At 42.5% G+C, this 22845-nt stretch overlaps 1 protein-coding gene across 2 annotated transcripts in view; it reads left to right on the forward strand.

Moving 5' to 3' along the window:
- The first annotated feature begins 11947 nt into the window (after positions 1-11947).
- Positions 11948-22845, forward strand: part of r3hcc1l (R3H domain and coiled-coil containing 1 like) — a 42851-nt gene continuing 31953 nt past the window's right edge. The window contains exon 1 of one of the 2 annotated variants that reach the window (XM_062976367.1): positions 11948-12055. The gene's annotated coding sequence lies outside the window, so the exon portion shown is untranslated. Of the gene's footprint in view, positions 12056-19656; positions 20010-22845 lie in introns of those variants that run through there. The other variant, XM_062976365.1, reaches the window with a different exon arrangement.

Consider the following 22845-nt stretch of genomic DNA (forward strand, 5'->3'; position numbering starts at 1 on the left):
CTCCAGTTTATGCCACTGTCATGAGTAATTGTTTTAGACCTAACTCCATTTGGTGGTCCTTTGGGTTGTAGAGGAGGCACACTTAAAGAATATTAAAATATTATTCAATTGTAGTTTATACCCATACCAAGGTTTACATAGTACCTTTTAAAAAAGACATTTCTCCTGTTTTGGAAGTAGACAGGCATTTGGAACGGGCCTGGTCAATCATTTGCTGACATAATTTCTTAACTACTTTTAAAATGTCCCAATTTTAAAATGTCTCCTTCCCATGCTTTCCTCTTTTGCCTTTGTTTTACTTCAGCTGCTGAATGCATAGTTCACAGTGCAAAAGCAGCACTCAACTAACTTAACAGGATGGACATGATTGGAGGGAACAGTTTTGCCCTTCCTATTGCCAATAGTGGTTGTTCTTTTCCTTTCTTTAGGGTTTCCTAAACTCATTAATACATACCAGGATTTACCTGCTTCAAAAAGCATTTTGACTAGTTCTTTCCCATTAATAACTTGCTCTCTTTTTTGCTAATCACACTCTTTCAACTACAATCTGATGTTGCTCAGCTTTACATGTCCTGGTTTTCATCTGTGAAATCTTGGAGGGATGCTCCCTACCAATCCTTGCACACTTTGTTTAGTCCTTCTATTGGACCCCTCTCAATTGAACAACTTTCGGCCAGGTTCCAATCTCCCCTTTTTGGGCAAAATCATGGAGCATGTGGTAGCCTTGCAACTCCAGATGTTCGTCAAAGAAATGGATTATCTAGATCCGGCACAGTCTGGCTTTAGGCTGGGATATGGAACTGAAACAGCCCTGGTAGATTATCTACGCTGGGAACTGGACGGGGGAGTGTGTCGCTGCTGGTTCTCCTGAACCCCTCAGAAGCCTTCGATGCTGTTGACCATGGTATCCTTCTTGGCCTCCTTGTGGGAATGGGGCATGGAGGTACTGTTCTGCAGTGACTCCGGTCCTTCCTGGAGGGTTGCTCCCAGGTGTTGTAGGGGCACACCTGCTTGGGCCCGCAGCAATTGTTCTGTGGGGTCCTGCAGGGTTCAGTATTGTCCCCGATGTTGTTTAACATCTACATGAAGCCACTGGGAGAGATCATCCAGAGTTATGGAGTTCGATCTCATCTGTATGCAGATGATGTTCATTCAACCCTATCACTCCTTTCCACCTGTTACTACGAAGGCTGTTCAGGTCCTGAACTGGTGCTTGGCAGCTGTGATGAGGGTGAACAAATTGAAACTGAATCCAGACAAGATAGAGGTACTCCTGGTCAGTCATAAGGCCAAACAGAGTATAGGGTTACAGCCTGTACTGGACGGGGTTACACTCCCCCTGAAGACACAGGTTCGCAGCTTGGGAGTGAGCCTAGATTTACCATTGAGCCTGGAACCCCAGGTTTCAGCAGTGGTTAGGGGAGCTTTTGCACAATTAAAACTTGTGCGCCAGTTGCAACCATACCTTGAGAAGTCAGACGTGGCCATGGTGGTCCATGCTCTTGTTACTTCCCGAATAGATTACTGCAATGTGCTTTACATGGGGTTGCCTTTGAAGACTCTTCGGAAGCTTTAAATGGTCCAATGGGTGGCAGCCAGGTTGCTCACCAGAGCAGTATACAGAGAGCACACAACCCCCCTGATACGTCAGCACCACTGGCTGCCAGTCTGTTACCGAGCACAATTCAAAGTGCTGGCTTTGACCTATAAAGCCCTAAACAGTTCCGGCCCAGCTTACCTGTCCGAATGTATCTCCCGCTATGATCCACCTCAGAAGTTAAGATCGCCGGGGGAGGCCCTGCTCTCGGTCCCTCCACCCTCGCAAGCACGGCTGGTGGAGATGAGAGACAGTGGTGGCCCCTCATCTGTGGAACTCCCTCCCCAAGGAAATCAGATCAGCTCCCTCCCTCCTGACCTTCAGGAAAAAACTTAAGACATGGCTGTGGGACCAAGCATTTGAGCAGTAATTGAAGCAGTGCGATAATGAGAATAAATTAAGGTGATTGACAAATGGACAAGCCTTGGACCATGATTTGAATTTGCATGGTTTTAATTGACGTTTTAATAATTGATGTTTTAATTGTCTGGTTTTTAATTGTAACTATTTTCGGAATTGTATGTTGTTGACATTGAATTGTGGCCTATTGTAAGGCCATCCTGAGTCCCCTTCGGGGTGAGAAGGGCGGGATATAAATGTGGGAAATAAATAAATAATGAATAATTAAATGTTGTGCCTAAAAATTGGAGTAGTAATTTTCAGGCAGGAAAATATGGTAGGCACTGGCCTGCAGTTGACACAGAGTCCCTCAGAGCTTGGCTACTGGCTGCCAGGAAGTAGGAGTTAATGAATAATGATTTAATGGCACTTCCACAACCTCCTCTTCATGATACTTCTGAAGAAGATGTCAGACAGTCAATCTCTTTTCCTGAAACAAACTGCCTGGCAGAGATTCACTCAACCATAGGACACAGGCCAGAGCTGGCTGCTGCCTATTAGGCAGAAACGACAAGGTGAACACAAGATGTAATTAGAATGGTCAATGTTTTATTTATTAGTCATTTTAATATCTCACTTTCACTTCAATTAATTCTTTCCTTTCTTTATCGTGTTGAAGTTAATCAGATTGCAGGGGAGTGAATGGCCCAAGGTGACCCACTACATTTCATGGCTCAGGAGGAGCTAGAACTTGGACCTCCCAAACTCAGCACCTCAGCCCCTGCATTCCTTTGGCTCTTATCCATGCTGGCCAATATTTGCCAAACTGACTGCCGTAGTTTACCAACATTCCTAGAAAGAGACCTTTTGCAGGCTTTCTTAGTTGACAACCTTTAACTGGATATGCCAATGATGCATGGAACTGAGAACTTATACACACAACCAGTCTGCCCTACTGTAAGTTATTCTATTCTGAGAAATAAAGTCTGGCAAATATGCATGCAACAAACTAGTTTCTGGATCAGTGGTTGTAAAAGCTGCCATGCTTAAGGAGCAAATGACACACACACACACCTTTGTTCACTGGCCTGAAGTATTGCTTGATTGTCATTCTAGATCATAGAAAGATGCAATCTATATATTAGTCATGCCTTTCTTAAGTCTTGGAAGTCACCTTCAAGATGAAAAATAAAGAAACCAATGCTCCTGGCTCCAAAGGGAAGGGAGGTGTACCATTGGGGACATAAGACTCTAGGGAGGATCAAAGGCCCCTTCCACACAGCTGAATAAAATTCCACATTTTCTGCTTTGAACTGGAATATATGGCAGTGTGGACTCAGATAATCCAGTTCAAAGCAGATATTGTGGGATTTTCTGCTTTGCTATTCTGGGTAATATGGCTGTGGAAGGGCCCAAAGATTGATAAAGAAATACAAATGTGTTTGATGCTTAAGGATTGTGTAATGACAGTGTGTCACTGGTTGATATTGGAGATGCTTGTGCAGGGATAGAAGAAGAGACAGAAAAAAACATCACAGATAAGGTCAGGTAAATCTGAAAAGAAGAGATAGAATTCATGAAAATGTAACACGTAGCTGTTGTACTATGGGGATTCAGAGAGCAGGGTATTACTGGATGCAATGAAGGTCGCTTGCAACCTTCTGTCTTAAAATCTGCAAAAGAAAGGGTTGTTGTTTATTATAAATGTTCCAAAAATGCTACATTCAAACAAAACAATTTGATCCAAAGGACGACCATCTGAGTGTGGGCAGACATCAATAAACTGTACTCTCCAACAATTTGCAGATGAAAATGGGGGCATGTTTAACCAAGGAACATCAGAGTGTGGTCAAAATGGCAAAAGATTAATGAGAAAGAAAATGCAAGCTAGAAGAGGCTGCAGTAGTTTCCTTTTGCGTGAGTCTACTGGAAAGAGCAAGATTTCATTCCCCTTTCTCCTCAGTTTGGTTTGCAGCAATTTAAGTAGCTGAAGAGAAAGGGAAGGGGAGGAGAAGAGGAGAACTAGGGTATTTTGAAAGCTGATAAGACACTGGGATGGCAAAGGATCAATTGGGATGGTCCCTGCTGAATTGGAACTGGGACAAACTTCTATCTAGGCCTGGGATGGAAGGTGGCCAATCCTGGGATCTCACAGACTACAAAAAGAAATGAACAAAACCAAAGCAGAAGTTGCCATAAGTCTAGTTTTATTTGGCAAGGAGAAGGTGAATATTTTTCTTGTTAAAATCGAACCCCCTCCCCCCCCTGCACAGAAACTTCCTTAAAAGGTGAATCACCCACTCCCCAGTGGCACAGTAGGTTAAACCCTTGTGCCAGCAGGACTGATGACTTGAAGGTTGGATTGCTGACCTGAAGGTTGCCAGTTTGAATCCAACCTGGGGAAAGCGTGGGTGAGCTCCCTCTATCAGCTCCAGCTCCATGCTGGGACATGAGAGAAGGATACAAGGATAGTAAACCCATCAAAACCTCCGGGCATCCCCTGGGCAATATTTTTGCAGATGGCTAATTTTCTCACACCAGAAATGAATTGCAGTTTCTCAAGTCGCTCCTGACACACAAAAAACCAATCCATTCCTGATGGCTAGCCAGAAAAGGAATAGTCCAGGGCATCTACAGGAATCAAGGGGTACAAAAGCCACAAATTTGTAAGGTTCCAAAAACTTAAAGGCAAAACTCTTCTGTTCTGATTTTTAACCAGAGCTGCATTCTGACAAACCCATAAATCAGCTGAACATGTCTGTCCAGCTATCTCCCCCATTGGCTCCAGCTTTCCCCAAAACATGTGCATTTTCAATTTTGTCAATGTCTTCTTATCAGCATCAGCCTTCCAGCTCTGGCAGTCCTCAAGAGATCCTGCTGGTTGGTGATTTCTGACATTGCAATGTGGCACTGCCATTCTTCAGTAACACATGAACACGCTCACCGGGATCAGATAAGCGGCATCAAATAGAAGCAGAGACAGAAAAGAAACCCAATGCAGAAAGGTAGCTCCTGCCTCTCAGATGGAATGTCTGAGGGCTGAGCAAGCCCAAAGGGTCAGTCTTTTATAATCTTGATTTCTACCATCAAAGGAAGCATAAATCTATCTGGTCCAAACTATCTTTTCAAGAATAAGCCACCTGCTTCTGTTAAATCAGGTTAAAAAGTTTCTTTGACCGAGTGACCAAGCCCACTGAGAACGTTTTAAAAGACAAATAACTCTATATCAGAAGTTGCTTTTTTCAAATCAAAGAAAACCCAGAAAAGTACAATTCCTGATATATGCTTTTAATGATTCAAGCAAATTTATTTTCATTTCTGGTGTTTCATTGGAAAGCAAGCCTTAGATCATTGTCAATTTGACTTTGAAAAATGTATTACTGAGCTACAAATCCTGATAAGCAACTGGACATACAAGACATGTAATGCTCAATTGCGGAGTAAAGGTACATTTAAGAGCTGAGGCCTGAATAGTACTTGAATAGGAGACTGCCAATGAATGCTGGGTATTGTAAGCTACATTTAAAAGGAAGGAATTGGCAAAATCACTTCTGAATACTCATTGCCTAAGAAAACTGCATGAAGTTGATGGGGTTGCCATAATTCAACAAATTACTTGAAACATTCACTTATGGTTAGTAGTCAGATCTTTGAATCTAAAAGGTCCCAAGTTTCAGTCCCTGTTATCTCTACATAGGGATGGAAGAGTCCAGTCTGAAACCCTGGGGAGCCACTGAGCATCAATGTAAATGGTATTGAGAAGGTACACAACAACTGCAAAAATATGTATTGGAGTGGCAGCATGAAGAATGTTCTCCTACATCTCAAATACTTGAAACAACATCATGTGAAATAGAGTAATTTAGAGCAAATAGAGCAACTTAGTTAGATCCAGGCCGCGGACAGCGAAACCCCGAAGCACGGAGACCGAGTCCCTATAAGCAGATACTGGCACCAGCTGTGGGCCGCCTGTGGATCCATGCGCCTGGCCATACTGCCCGGAAAACATACAACAACCCTGTGATCCCAGCCATGAAAGCCTTCGACAACACAATGTGCTCTTTAACTACCACTATTCACTTTTCCACATAATCACCAGACAGTTGGATACATTTCTGCCAATGATGAACAAGTTTCTGAAGCCGTAACAGAAGACATCGACACTCTGTTTCCGCACAGATCTTCCGACAGCCAAGCAAAACAATAATGTGACCCACACGTTCTTGTGAAATGCCGATTATGCTTGAAATTTCTGAGTGATACGACGATCATCCTGAACCAATCTGTTAACCTTCTGCTTGTGAAACTCGGTGGTTGCTGTCACAGGACGTCCAACTCTTTGTCAGGCAAGTCAGATGTTCCCACCTCAACAACTTTAAACTTACTTGTCCAATGACACACAGTACTCACATTAACACAATCACAATCTCTGATGATTCTCCTTTGGGGTGACACCTTCTGCTGTCAAGAATTCAATGACTGCATGTTGCTTAAGTCGCATTGACCGACTGTCTGTGCAGGGTTCCATACTTCGCACTTTAACAACACAACCATTAAATGCTAAGGCTTCCCACCAAATGGAACTGTAGAGGAGAGTTTACTGAACAAGCCAGTACCTGCCACATACCAGTACTGCCATATGTTGAGGAGTTACAAAGGTGGAGGCATTACTTTTCATTCAACCCTCGTACATATACTCCTTTTCATAGCGTGATTATGGTAAAGAAAAATACACATTGTACATGAGAAAGATTATTTTCTTCTTTCTATAATAACAAAGGTTTCATTGTGTGTGTGTGTGTGAGAGAGAGAGAGAGAGAGAGAGAGAGATACAGATGCAAAACTTCCCAAATTTCAAAAACATTTGATTGTCTATTATACATCCCCAAAAAGCAGCACAAGATCACTGAAGGTGTATCTGATACTCTCTTGCTTTTCCAGGAACTATTAAGAGAATATCTGTAGGGGAAACATTATTGCGGAAGACTTTGTATTGAGGAGTCAGCGATATGGTGCCTGAATGTTTTGGTTGAATCCCTAATTACTCGTACTATAAATCTTTACTTGTGCAAGATCAGAGAGAGCCTGAAGGATGTGGAGAGTATGTTATCTGGTTGGCCTCTGACTTTGAGGATGGCTTCAAGAATTCATCTGAGCCTTGGTTCATTAGAGGCACCTGGTGGAAAATTACCCAGGAGGGCTTTCTTGTTGGAACCTCGATGCAGGCATAGCCTGGTCACTGCACGACATGAATTAGCCAAATTGGAGTCTTTCTCCTTGCTTTTTGTAGGGTTTCCGCAACGAAAAAGAAAACTGGGTATTGTATACTTTGCTTTTTATTTACATTTATATCTGTTTTGCTGTAAATACTTTTCTTTATTCATGAATCACCAGAGTGCTTATTTTTTCCGGATCCACAAGAACTAGTTTACAATTTGCAAAACAACATCCGAGCATGCACAGAGTGCCTTTTGCTTGCCACTGAAAACACTTGCTTGAGATTTCAGAGTGTTTGCTGGGAAGGAGTTATAGTTTACAAGGTCCTTAGTTTGCTTTGACAAAGTGCTGGTACCTCACCAAACTACAACTCCCAGGATCCCATAGCATTGGGCTATGGGAGTTATGGGCCGGGCTGTGGCGCAGGATGGTAAACAGCTGCTGCAATAAATCACTCTGACCATGAGGTCATGAGTTCGAGGCCAGCTCGTGGCGGGGTGAGCACCCGTCAATTAAAAATAAAATATAGCCCCTGCTCGTTGCTGACCTAGCAACCCGAAAGATAGTTGCATCTATCAAGTAGGAAATAAGGTATCACTTATAAAAGTGGGGAGGCAAGTTTAACTAATTTACAACGTTGGAATGAGGAAGTGAGGAAGTGCCATCAGAGTGGATGATGAAGCAGCTGCTCCCCCCTGTGGCCAGAATCGAACATCCCCTCAGGAGAAGGTTAAATTGCCTTTGTCTGTCTGTCTGTCTCTGTCTTGGTTTGATGTGTTTATGGCATTGAATGTTTGCCCTATATGTACATAATGTGATCCGCCCTGAGTCCCCTTTGGGGTGAGAAGGGCGGAATATAAATACTGTAAATAAATAAATAAAGTGGTGTCATGCTTAATTAGTTCTACAGAGGTACCCTAAATGAATGAAAGATGTTAGTAGCATAAGCAATTGCAATTGAAGCTTGTTTTTTTTGGTTTTTTTTTACTAAACTAAGGTTCATGTTTGTATGTTAAACATAATTTAATTTTAATTTTAAATGTTATATGTTATACTTTGGTTTTACATGTGGGTTTATCATGGTATATGTCACTCTATTGTGGGTTTTGGGTTGTTTAGTATTGTATTTTTATTTTATATTTATTGTTTTTTCAAGAATTGAATGTTTGCCTTTTTGTTGTTGGAATCCGTCCTGAGTCCTCCTGGGGAGATAGGGTGGAATACAAATAAAGTATTATTATTATTATTATTATTATTATTATTATTATTATTATTAGCTTCCTCTAAGGCAGGCAGAGCTTTCCAAACGGTGTATAGTCCCTAGTCGTATTGTGTGAAAATACATTTTGTTGTTACAATGTATTGGATGTGTCTGTATCTCTTATAAAGGGTTGGTTTAACATCTGAATTACTGTGTCATGAAATGATGCAAGTCTAAAAAGTGTCACCAACATGGAAAGTTTGGGAAGCTCTGCTCTAAGGCACCTTTCCTTTCTGATGGTTCATTGTACACCAACAGTATTTGAAACCTTTGGTATAAAATTACTGGTACTATTCTATTATCCGGGCAGAGACTACCAGGGGAGCTAGAGAGAGAAGGATTGTCTCATTTATGGGGGTGGGTTAAAGGAGGAAAACCATTTCCCCCTTGTTTTCCTTTTATTCCCTCCACCCATGTCCCCATTGTGGAAACAACCCTCCTTTATGACATGGGAAGTGGAGGGGGGGGGGGAATAGCCAGTAAAAATAGGGGAAATGATTTTCCTCCTTCAACTCCACCCCTATAAATGGGACAATCCTTCTCTCTCTAGTGCCCCTGGTGGCCTCTGCCCAGGTAATGGAACAGTACCAAATTACCTTCAGACTATATGTATAAGGGAGCCCCTGGTTGCGCAGTGTGTTAAAGCGCTGAGGTGCTGAACTTGTGGACCGAAAGGTTGCAGGTTTGAATCCGGGGAGTGGAGTGAGCACCTGCTGTTAGCACCAGCTTCTGCCAACCTAGCAGTACGAAAACATGGAAATGTGATTAGATCAATAGGTACCGCTCCGGCAGGAAGGTAATGGTGCTCCATGCAGTCATGCTGGCCACATGACCTTGGAGGTGTCTACAGAAAACACCAGCTTTTCGGCTTAGAAATGGAGATGAGCACCAACCCCCAGAGTCGGATACGACTGGACTTAATGTCAGGGGAAAACCTTTACCTTTACCTATAAGGTGTATATGAAACATGTGTGTGTGTATATATATATGCATTTGTATATATATAAATATATATAAGTATACAAAATATATATATATATATATATATATATATATATATATATATATATAGAGGTAATGTGCAGGAAAAACCATTCCTCTAGAATGCAAGTACCCAGCATTCCAAGCAGCAAGCCTATTCCATTGTATTCCAGCTCACCAAACAAGGATTCCCATAAGAAGAAAATGGCCAGGCTTTGAGGCTGCAAGGCTATTCACTGCTATTCTACCTGGCCAACAAATTATTCCCATAAACCACAGAAACACGTGGCCGGGTACAGCTAGTGTGTGTGTGTGTGTGTGTATGTATGTGTGTGTGTGTGTGTATATATATATATATATATATATATATATATATATATATATACACACACACACACACACACACACACATTTGTATACATATAATCTTAATATATTTATATATGTTATCTATATCTTCTATATATATAATAAAAGTGAAATCGGAGTATGTATCAGCGTTTTGATTGGCCTGGCGGAATATGTGCTCGCGTTTTGATTGGCTGCCACTATCCCAGGCCACTGAGACCAACAGGAATGACGGATCTGCACCAAACTTGGCACACTTCATCCCCACGATGCACTTTATAACCTGCTGCCATTTGGGGGAGGATGGACCACAGATGATGGGATTTGCAGTACTTTCAAACACTTTAACTCCCACAGACTACTGCAATGCCCACCAATGATAGAAATGGACCAAACTTGGCACACAGAACTCCTGTCGACCCCTTTACATCCTGATGTATATTGGGGCAGGATGGACCAAGGATGATGGAATTTGCAGTACCTTCCCTCACTTCTTGAGACCACAGCAACTGCCACAAATCACACAACTGAACCAAACCAGGCACACATATCCCAAATGACATACTTCACATGCTGCAGCAGTTTGACGGAGGCTGGACCAAGGATTATGGGATTTGCAATACATTCATCCAATTCACCTCCCACAAACCACTGTGATGCCCATGAATGACAAAACTGTATCAAACTTGACACGCAGGTGCAGGGTAGCCCACTTTACATCCTGGTGCAGTTTGGGGGAAGAGGGACCGTGGATGAGGGGACTTACAATATCTTCAGTCACTTCCTGGGACTACTGTGACCCCCACCAATGACTGATCAAGACCAAACTTGGCACATAGAGCCACCATGGCCCACTCTACATCTTGGTGAGATTTGAAAGAGCTTGGACCTTGGATGATGGGACTTGCAGTATGTTCACTCACTTCCCGAGACCACTGTCACCCCCATCAATGTCTCATCAAGACCAAACTTGACACAGACAACACCCAGGACTCACTCTACACCTAGGTGCAGTTTGGAGGATGATGGACCATGGATGATGGGACTTCCAATACCTTCACTCACTTCCTGAGAGCACCGCGACCCACACAAATGACTGATCAAGATCAAACATGGTACATGGAGCCCCCATGACCTACTCTACATACTGGCTCTGTTTGCAGAGGGATGGACACTGGACGATGGGACTTGCATATGGGAGTTGGAGCTCACCCGCACCCACTGAACCCACCTGACATTGGATATAGGCTACACTTGGAACACAGGCAAACAATGCCTTTCTCAAATGACCCGGGCACCGCCGGGTCTCCAAGCTAGTATCTATCTATAAATGTCAACGTCTGTCCGTATCACAAAGGCTGTTGCTAGGTGAAGTAGCCCTCTCCGATATGACCAGATTGGTGATGTGGCCCTCTGCGATGTCACAGGATTGGCTGTTACTATCTGAAGGATTTACTGTTGCTAGGTGAAGTGTGATGTCATTGGATTGGCTGTTGCCAGGAGAAGGATTGGCTTTTGCTAGGTGAAGTGGCCCTGTGTGAAGTCATTGGATTGGCTGTTGCTATCTGAAGGATTGGCTGTTGCTAGGTGAAGTGGCCCTGTGTGAAGTCATTGGATTGGTTGTTGCTAGGTGGAGTGGCCCGTTGTTATGTCACTGGGAAAGGTCATGTGTATGAAGGAAGGGAGGGAGGAAGGAAAGAGAAAAAGAAGGGAAAGAAAGAGATGGGGGAATAAAAAGTTGGGAAGAGAAAGGAAAGGGGAAAATATATGAGGGGAATGGAAGGAGAGAGCGAGAAGGGGTGGAAAGGGGCAGCGGTCCCTCCAACACACACGCAGCGCCTCTGGGTTGCTGCGAGTTTTCCGGGCGGTATAGCCATGTCCCAGAAGCATTCTCTCCTGACGTTTCGCCCACAGGCATCCTCAGAGGTTGGGAGGTTTTTGGGGGTTGGCAAGTGGGGGTTAATATACCTGTGGAATAATGTCCAGGGTGGGAGAAAGAACTCTTGTCTGTTGGTGGCAAGTGTGAATGTTGCAATTGGCCGGCTTGATGGGCATTGAATGGCCTTTCAGCTTCAGAGCCTGGCTGCTTCCTGCCGGGGGGGAATCCTTTGTTGGATAATGTCTTTTTCTGGTCCCAAGCCTCATGGAGAAAGAGAGACACAACGGATAGGTACAGCACTCGCCTTCCAACCACGCTTCCCAGCGGCCCTTGCGGCGAAGGGGGCGTGGCCAAGCGAGGCGGGCGGAAGCGGCAAAGGCGGAAGCAGCTGAAGCAGCGCGGGGCTCTTTTACCTCCTCCTCCTCACTACCGGGTAATAATCACTGCGTTATCCCCTCAGACCCCGCCGCTTCTCTCAGCTCGGTCTTGAGAGCCGTGTCTCCAGAGCTGTCCCCGTTTGGGGCAGGCCTTCCCCTGGCTCCCCTCCTGCCCCACAGGCTTCGTGACCTCTCCTCCCCTTTAGGGCTGTAGCCATGATATGACACAGGCCTGGGCAAACTTCGGCCCTCCCTCCAGGTGTTTTGTACTTCAACTCCCACAATTCCTAACAGACCGGCTGTTAGGAATTGTGGGAGTTGAAGTCCAAAACACCTGGAGGGAGGGCCGAAGTTTGCCCAGGCCTGATATACCAGGTCCGTTCAATTTGCATTTGAGCAGCAATTGGGCAGCAGTTGGATTTCTTGAAATGCTACATATTCCCATTTAATATTGAAACTATCATGACAGTGGTTCCCAACCATTAATTTGTATTTAAGGAATAGGTGGGCAGCAGAAAGGTACCATAGATACAGTAATTACATATAGGTAAAGGTTTCCCCCTGATATTAAGACTAGCCCTGTCTTGACTCTGGGAATTGGTGCTCCTCTCCATTTCTAAGTCAAAGATCTGGCTTGTCCATAGTCAGCAAGTTCAGCAGCTCAGCAGTTTAATCTGCTGCACCACTGGGGGCTTCGGATGCCTTTCTGTATTTTCTGCATCCAAACTATAATAACAGTGATTCTCCAGGTGTTTTGGACTTTAAGCCCTAGTTTTGTTGGCCAAGAGTCAGTCATTCTGGAAGCTGTAGTCCAAAAACTTGGAAGATCAAAGATTGGAATCCAGTGACGCAATGGGTTAAACCGCTGAGCTGCTGAACTTGCTGACGGAAAGATTGGTGGTTCGAGTCCAGGGAGTGGGATCCTGCTGTTAGCACCAGCTTCTGCAGTTCAAAAACATGCAAATGTGAGTAAATCAATAGATACTGCTCCTGTGGAAAGGTAACAGCGCTCCATGCAGTTGTGCCGGCCATATGACCTTGGAGGTGTCTACGGAAAACACCAGCACTTCAGCTTAGAAATGGAGATGAGCACCAATCCCCAGAGTCGGACACAACTAGATTTGATGTCAGGGGAAAACCTTTACCTTTTTATAGCAATGGTATCCAATCTTTGGCCCTCCAAGTGTTTGGGACCCCAACTCCCAGAACCCCTGGCCTGCTTGTCTAATGGTAATGAAGTATGGGAACTGAAGACCAAAACATTCAGAGGACCAAAATTTGGACATAATGGCACTATAATGTACAATGACTGGTTCCCAGCCTTTGGTCCTCCAGGTGTTTAAGACTTCCACTACCAGAAGTCCCAGCTAACATGGCCAGTAGTCAGGAATTCTAGGAGCTGAGTCCCAAAACACTTGGAGGACCAAAGATAGGGAACCACTGTCAAAGTATATTGGAATAGTAGATCCCAATGTTTGATCCTCCGGGTGTTTAGGAGTTCCACTACCAGAAGCCCCAGCTAGCTTGGCCAAGAGTCGGGAATTCTGGGAATCAAAGCCTCAAACATCTGGAGGAGTTAAAGTTGCATCGGAAGATTCCTTCCGGCAGGAAGTCTGATCCTGTTTTTAAACACCTGTCCCGTAACTCAGATACTTAGTTGTTGGGGATTGGTTTGTAGCTACAAAGATGGAAGCCTGCGTCATCGTGTCTAATAAATGTACATTTTCTAGAGGGATCCAGGCATTTTTCATCATGGCAGTCCCGCTGCTGTGAGGTTATTGCATTTTCTTTTTACTCACATCATAATATTTTATCATGGGAAAGTGTGATTTGTGTCTTTCCCCTCAACCTTTTTTAACGCTCCTTCTAGAGAAGTTAATGCTCTGTGAAATGGCTCTTGCAAGCATGTTGAGCTCCAGTTGGATAATGTCTGCAACATCACTGATCTCTTAGCTAATGCCACCCTTCTAGGGCTGATGGAAGTTGTAGTATACCCATTCAGGAGGGAACTAAGTTGGGGAAGTCTGTTGCAGAGCATAACTCTCTTTTCTCTCTAATGCTTGTCTCATTTTATGTAGCACTTAAAGGTTTTTATTATCCTTTTTTGTCTGAAAAATGACACTCTTCCAGAGGACTTGTGTATTGTAGAACAATAATTGTTTAAATGCTGTGTGCTTCCCTTCTCTGGTGATGGAGCATAAACCTCCCCCCTCCCCATAAAAGTACTGCTTAAAAAAGGCAATCAACAGATCATCTCTCCCTTCTCTGTCTGGCACCCACAACATTAAGTTGAATGAAATGTACAGCTCTCACATGGAGTACATTTCATTCAACTTAATGGGAATTACAGCCCTATCCTATGCATGTTTATTCAGTGCTGCTGTAGTCATATGATTGTTAGCCTGAATGTAGCACTAAAGAAAAGCAAAGGAGAGTAGGTTTGACTTCTGAAGAGATCATTAGTACTTCATGTGTTTTAAGAATGAATCCTGTCTCTTAGAATAGGTTGCAGAACTAAATCCTGGCCGAGATTTTACTTACATTTGATCTCATTGATAGCGCATTAATTTGACATTTGTTTGCTATTCATTATTTTGTATTCTGTTTGGTCTGGATAGCTTTCACATGTGAATGCATAATGCTATATTCCTTGTCCTTTTTGAGAGAGAACCTTGAGAACATCACATCTGACAAATTTACAAAAGCTAGAGGCAAAATTTTCCCTTGATTCAAGAATAAGGCTTTGAGTTTTTAAAAATGCAATTTGCTCGCTCCTCCATTCTGACATTTTGTATCTGATAATTTATGAAATGCCTAGATAAAATTCCAATAACAGATCATTGATATGAGAACCCCCACTTTTCTCATTTTACCCTAGATGTGATATCTGCAGTTGTTTACAATGACAACAAAACTTGCTCAAGTTCTAACAGGTTCTCCTTGTTATGTTAAGTCAAAAGAGATGTCTTACAATCTGTGTTAGTAACAGATGCATTGTCAAGTGAGATGACATTTTTCACACATTCAACCAGAACAATCAATTAGTTTGGCTAACAGCATGAATTAATGAAAAGGCTATGCCATGTTAGCTGGAGTCTACCTTCGCTAGTGTTCTCTAGCTGTTTTGGTTTAGAGTGCCCCTCAACCAAGACAATTTATCACTCTGGTTGAGGCTGATGAGTGTTGTAGTCCACAACATCTGGATGAATTCAGCTTCCAGGCGGCTGTTCTGCATCCTTGAAATGTCCTATTTTGTAGACAGATGGTAACAATCCAGAAAGAGATCTTAGTCAATTTGCAAATAGGCATATGAGAACAGATAGCCCCTTAAGTATGTTGGCATGATTTTTAATGGCATCACAGGTCACAACTAGTCTCTTACTAGGAAGACAATATGAAACCTGTACAGATGGTAGAGTGTGTTATGCTCTCTGTGTATAGTGAATTATGCTTTTAGTGACCTGTCACTTTGTTCAGCTCTATCAGAATCCTCTGAACAGCTTTTGGTGATAGGAAAGTATAATAGGGTACATTGCAGTAGCTTAGCTCTGCACAGTTTTTCTCTTCTCTTCTGATAATTAGTGTTGTTTGACCATTGTATTTGTGACCATCCATCTGCCACTCTATTTTTAATAGAAAACTATTATACATCTGGATACACTGAGCTAATTTAGTGTGCATAAGAATAAAAAGTTCTCCCCCTCCTCTCTTCTTTCCTCTTTTTTTTATAGGGAGTTCACTCCCTGTCACTATTAATATCCTTTTGAGTGGGATATAAAAATACAAATATTAATGGCAGCCCCCTGTAACATACTAAACATAATGAGCTGATATTGCAACTGCTTGTGCTACTGTACACAAATTTCATTACATCTAACCTCCCACGAGGAGATAGTTAATGTAACCTACACATTTGCTTATTACAGTAGTAATCTGAGAATCTACATTTATTTTCTAACACATGTGGAATGGAGGAGAGGACAGGTAGCCCATGAGGTGATATTGGCATTTACCTTGGCTATGTATTGTATGTCATTGCTGTTCATTTGTGTAAAAAGGCATTGAATGCTTGCCTTCTATGTGTACTGTAATCCTCTTTGAGTCCCTCCGGGGAGATAAAATGGAATATAAATAAAGTGTATTATTATTATTTTATTATGACACAGCAAACAAGGTAGATATGCTGGATTTCGTATCACAAAATCACAAGTCGAACACTTCCCAAGTGTCTAGGACTGTGTGATGTATTTTCGGATGATGCGTGCAGATCCCAGTAGGGTGGCCTTTTGCAGTTGTCAATGCCTATTGTTTCCAAATGCCGGCTGAGATCTTTTGGCACGGCACCCAATGTGCCGATCGCCACCAGGACCACCTGCACTGGTTTCTGCCAGAGTCTTTGAAGTTCAATCTTGAGGTCCTGATAGCGGCTGAGTTTTTCCTGTTGTTTTTCGTCAATGTGACTGTCACCTGGGATGGCAACATCAATGATCCAAACCTTTTTCTTTTCCACAACTGTGATGTCTGGTGTGTTGTGTTCCAGAACTTTGTCAGTCTGGATTCGGAAGTCCCACACTATCTTTGCATGCTCATTTTCCAATACTTTTGCAGGTTTGTGATCCCACCAGTTCTTTACTGCTGGGAGGTGGTACTTGAGGCATAAGTTCCAATGAATCATTTGGGCCACATAGTTGTGCCTCTGTTTGTAGTCTGTCTGTGTGATTTTCTTTCAGCAGCTGAGGATATGATCAATGGTTTCGTCAGCTTCCTTGCACAGTCTGCATTTTGGGTCATCAGCTGATTTTTCGATCTTGCCTTAATTGCATTTGTTCTGATGGCTTGCTCCTGGGCTGCAAGGATCAGGCCTTCTGGCTCCTTCAGTGTCCCATTCGTGAGCCAGAGCCAGGTATTATTATTATTATTATTATTATTATTATTATTATTATTATTATTATTATTATTGAAAGGAAGGCTTTAAAAATGGGTTGCAAGGCATCCCCATCTACCTAACAGAAATGCATGCAACAGACATAAGATACTGGTTTGAGGTATATATGATGTGCTTCTGGGGAAGAAGTTTTTTAAAGCAGTGTACACAAAATGAATGAAATAAAACTATACTCTGAGATGGACCATGTAAGTCTGTAGTAGATGTAGTGTGTATGAGAAAACTATATTGGCATGCACACTGAATTTTTGTTTAAGAACATTAGCAGGAAATATATATATATTAGTGTCTTCTCAAAGACCTGTACTGAAGTGCAAAAAATGTTTGGACAGAAAGGGATTCCATAATATTGTGACCATATTGCACAGGTCCCACTGTTTGTTTGTACAGATTTTAGTTTAGTCATGGTTAGCAGCTACATAAATTAATTGCTGAGCCCATAACAAGGCCATCTGAACTAAATGGAGAAATATATGTGTGAAGGCCAGTCCTTGAATGTCCTAAACCATTTTGATTTTTACTTTTCAACATTAGCACTTTGAATAGAGCCTGGAATAGAGCATGTGGCTCAAGAGTGGTGTTGTATGACAATAAGGATTTTAAAAAGACTAAATAATGTTATATTTATTGATTCCTATTGTGTCTCAAGAAGCATCCTTCCTGAAATAGTTTCAAACTATTTCCACTGATTACCCAGGTTGGTTAGTTTCTTGTTTCTAAAAGGTTTGGCTTTTTCCCTTTCTGGTGCTTACATGCCGTTCAGAGCAGCCTGGGCAATTAATGCCAATTATAAAATACAGCAACATTCCATAAAAATAACAATGTGATAAAATGAAGTCAAGTTTAGTAGTTCAGTAAAGATGTCAGATAGGAAATTATATGCCCTGTAAAATAAAGGCCTGTAGGAATGTTGCTTTGTAAGAAAAGTTATCCCCTATTCAGCAAGCAGTTCAATTGGGCGTAGAAGGCAGGGTCCTCTGAGTATCGCTGGGGCTTTGTGTTCAAACTCTGTAACAAATGATGTTATACTTGGGGAATGCCGATGTACATTGGTATTCCCCACTCTGTAGGTGAGCCTTTTTCCTGCGCATATTGGACTGTGCAAATTTACGTGTGTATCAGTTGTAGTCCTTTGGGTACAATGGATGAACCATGATAACTGCTGGGACTTTATTGAATTACAAAGAGATTCTATTTGTCAGGGCTTCTGCAGGAGGGAAGTTATATGGTGTCCCTCACCAGCACCCCCGTCTTTTCCTGGTGTACTTGCAGTCCCAGGCACTCAGTGCCTCATAAAACATATATTCCTTCATTCCCAGCTGCCAGGCTGTGTTTTTCACTGTTTCCTGTCAACATGCACTGTAACTGCTATTCTTCATTATGGTTCTTTCAGTATCTGTGCCTTATTCACTTAATGTTGTTGAGTGACCACCATGTGATGGGTCACTTTCCGGCAAGAATAAAATTTGTCCTGGGATTCAAAGGAGAGGAGTTGGAGAACAGGCACAGGGATTTGGCGGCATAAAAGAAGCTTGCAATAACTATTCTCGATAAAAATGAGCAGAGTTTTGTACTTTGCAGAATTCAAGACTGCATAATTAGGCTTGAGCTATTCATAAATTCACATCATTTAAGGAGGCTTCTGACATGTGACACTATGAAAGCTTGAAAATGTGACTTTTGTGGAGCATAGTTCCCACAGTCTTCCAACCAGCAACATCATAGTCCAAAAAAGGGAGACCTTTACATCTATTTTGGAACTTGGATTTTCTCAGTGTCCTGAACAGCAATAGAGATAGTAGTCTCCCTCAAAACAATTCCATTGCATTGAGCCACAACAGTTACAGTGATGTCAAACAGCTTTAATTCTGCAGAATTATAATAATTTGTCATGGTTCAATGCTGTAGAATTCTGAAATTTGTAATTTTGTGAGATTTCTCCCCTTCTTTGTCAGAGAGCTCTAGTGCCACAACAAACTACAAAACTCTAGACTCCATAGGATGGAGCTATGGCAATTAAAGTAGTGTTAAGCTGTAATAATTCTGCACTGTGGGTGATCTCTAAGTGGACTGCATGAGGTCACTATTGTAATCCCCCCTTTTCAAACCTGGTTTTTTTTTTTTTTTTTGTGTGGCACCTTGCGCAGTGAAAAGATAAGTTTTGAAAAAATGATACATGTGGGAGAAACTTATTTGCTGACTCATAGATGGGTGATAATGCCTGGGAGATCAGAGCTCTATCCATCAGAAGCAATGGCACTTTTTTCACCCCTGTCTCATTTTGAATCCTCCAGGTATGCCCCATAAGTGCCAGCTAGGTTGCTTTGGGCAAGGCTGGCCCACAGATCATGGGTGCAGCCTACTTCTCACTCTCCTCTTCCTCTCTTGTGTGTGATGTCTCTGCAGCCTGAAATAGCAGCAACTCTTTCATCACTGTCAGCTCATCTCCAATTTGCTCTCATCCTGTGTCTTCTTTCCAGGTTTCTGTCCCTGCTCAGTGTCTGCATTTCCTTTCTCCGCAAGCTGTGCCTTGCCCGGCTGAGTCGTGTTTTATTTCTAGCCTTGCTCACTTCCTTTGAATTATTTCCGTGTTCTTTCAGCTCTTTGCTGCAAAACTCTCTTTAGTGTCATCTGCAAATGTAATTGTCAAGCATTTGGAAATAAAATTTTGGGAAACTTTCCCTGAAGTTCAGCTGCACCAGAATTTTAATGCTGTTTCTCTTCTCTAGCCTGTGTATCTTTTGATGGCAATTTTGATAGAGTCAGTTTTCAGCTCTTTTTAATCCTGGTTGCCCCGATCATCCATGATCCCATCACTGTCTAGATATGTGTAGCCTTATATTCACCCTCTCTTGGTTGGGTTTTTTATTTCAGTGCTTCATACAGATGCTGAGCTCACCATCTGGCACTTTAAAAATTGCACAGCTCTCTCCTTTTGGAAATCTGACCACATATATGAAAAAGCTGTTGTTCAGAGGAAAGAGAATGCAGAAGACGGAACTAGGAATCCAAAGTCCAGCCCCTCACCAGAATTCCTTTTTTAACAATCGCTTATCAGGAGTTCAGTAAGTTAATTAGTTCAACCCGGCATGCCCTGGAATGCATGTCATTTGTAAGGTGCTAGCTTTAGATGTATTGCATGTATGTGACAGCATTTTCACAAGGTCATTCTTCTTTTCCTCTTTCTTTCCTTTTTGTTCAAGACAGATTTAAATAATCTTATTCCTGTTGGACTCTTGTTAATTTCATCTCTCTTCTTATTTATCGATGTGCTCTCAAGCAGGGCGTCTGCCCTTGATATATCTGTACAATCCAAGCCTAATTCCCAAAGCCCTTTTGGTCAGACATTAATTCACTTTTCTCCATTGTTGCCTTGTCTTTTTTTCTCTTGCAGGCTTAAAGGCATAACACTGACTCCAAAGGCAATTTTAGTACTGAACTGGTGTTATTAAGGATGTGTGTCATTTAGTGGGCCTGAAATGGAAAGAAAATCAAGTGCTTCCTCTATTGTGTCTTTTTTATTTTGGCCTACTGGAATGAGTCACACATTCTCAGCCCCAGAAAACTTGGGAAGGACTGAAGGCATGCAACAACAATCCTTGCATATTTAGAATTGCAGCAAGAAATAGAATTGCTTTCCTACTCTTTGTGTGGGTTTTTCTATTTCAGTGGGGGAAACATGGATACAGTGAAGGGAATTACAGTGAAGAAGACATGGATCCAGTGAAGAAGATTTTTACCAGCCTCTGCTGTTAGAGATGATAGGATTGTCAGTCAGAATTGATGGGGAATTCTATAGCTTTAAGAGGTGACAGACAATCGTGGTAGAAGCGGGATATGGATCTCCTGCTCTCCAGCTGGCTGGATTCAAAGCTACTTACTGGCTTTATGACAAGTGTTGCAAGTGTTCCTAAAGTGCAGGGGAGCATGACAGAGCCCTGAAGCAACGTTTTTCAACTTCTGGTTTTTTAGCTGCTTCATGATGGGAGCCAGCTCAGTTTTGCTGCTGAATGGAAAGCTTTACACTCTCTTGTTCTGACAGCAAATGTTAGGAGTCCTGTATTTATAGGTTTCTTTTGGATCACTGCATGTGTGTGTTCAGCTAGTCCTGCTGTAGGACGATAGGTTGAATCTTGGCCAGCTTAGTCTCCGAGGGAGACTGATAATGGTTTGATGTCCAACTTGCCATTGTGAAAGCTAGAAGTGAGATGGCAGAGGTTTTAGTGGTGGCTGGATCAAGAGAGTGGAAATAGTAACTGGTTCAAGACTGGCTGTTAAGCAATACTTACTCATCCCATACAAGAAAGATTGCAGATTGCTGAGAGTTTGCCAAGTTTTTGTTTTGAGGGGTGGCAGCGATGGAAAGTGGCATTATTCAGAACTACAAATTTGTTTTTGTACAGCAGGCCTAGGGATTCAGCATGCCTTCACTCCAGCTTCTACTATCTTTGGGCACTAGCTGGAGAACATTAAGGCTGTAGGTGAATATCATCTGTAGGACTGCAGGCTCTTCACCCCTGCTATAAAGCTATATAGATCTGAGTATTCATGGATTATGTTAATATGATCTGTTATCCCAAATGTTGGGATGTATTTAGCAGCTAGTGGGAGAGTGGCCACTTATGCCTTACCAAAAAAAGGACACCAATTTGCATATGCTTTTTATAGCTTCTGATATAGAAATAATTACTGTAATTTACATGAAATTATAACACACCCTACAGGGGAGGATATGATCAGATGATCTATGTGTTTTTGCTGTCCAGGTGTTCTTTGAACCTGGTTCCTGACTCTCATTCATGGGATTGTTCATATTTCAACTTACCTTGAACATGGGAACCCATCAACTAGACCAGGTATGGGCAAATCTCAATCCTCCAGGTGTTTTGGACTTCAACTCCCATAATTCCTAACAGCTGGCTGTTAGGAATTGTGGGAGTTGAAATCCAAAACACCTGGAGGGCCAAAGTTTGCCCATGCCTGGTCTAGACAATGCCTTTCTCCATTCAACTAGAGGTCTTTTGTTTCTAAAGCAGGATTTGTAGTCCTGCTGTTTGTGGGATATTCCCCCAATTACTCCCTAAGCTTTTCGCTCTATGTATCTGTTGGTACAAGATATAGTCATTGGGCCTTTATTATGCTATGTATTTGTGAGAACTTATTTTTGGTGGGTATATTTAAGCTGTTTTGGGCCCTTTTAACTAACAGTAAGCAGCCCGGAGAAGAAGGTGCCGTGAAGCCTTGTATTTCCTTTGCCAAGGTGTTTCTCTTGGCGCGTTCAAAAGGGAAGGTGCTCTTGCCAAGTGTCTGTAGAGTAAATGACTGGATCACTCTAAAGGGCTTTTTAATTTAGGTTGTTTGGAGTCTCCTTGCACTTCTCTCTTTTTATTGGCGTTATTATTTTGTAAGAAGTGCCCATTCTGCAACTAGCCATAAAGACAGACATTGTGCATGTGCAAATGCTGAGTGACACCTGGTGCGGTCCCTCAAGGGCAATTTGCTCCTCCCTAAACAGCAATTGAGAGATGCTCTCACTTAGCAAAGGGGGCAGAGCTGTAGGGGAGGGAGAAATAGCTTATGGGTTCTGGTCACTACGAAGCTTGTGGACAATGTGACAGCCATATCTCTAGGGCCAAGAATCAAGCTGGCATTTGCATTGTTCCTTTCCCAGGGCCCTGGAGCAAATAATGTTTGCCTTGCCATCCCTTCATTACCTAGCCCAAGGGGTCATCACTTCTCGCCTGTGATCAAGGCTCTAAAGGTTAAATATTCTATTGATTGAATTATGGATTGAGTGGAATCGGAAACCACAAAGGCTAAAAATACAGTTTGCTGCCAGGAAGCAATAGCGGCTGCTGGGAGCTCATGGGGTGCGACTTCAGCCTTTACTCCTTGCAGCTC

This window comes from Anolis carolinensis, chromosome 3 (genome assembly GCF_035594765.1).
Source record: "Anolis carolinensis isolate JA03-04 chromosome 3, rAnoCar3.1.pri, whole genome shotgun sequence".
NCBI lineage: Eukaryota > Metazoa > Chordata > Lepidosauria > Squamata > Dactyloidae > Anolis > Anolis carolinensis.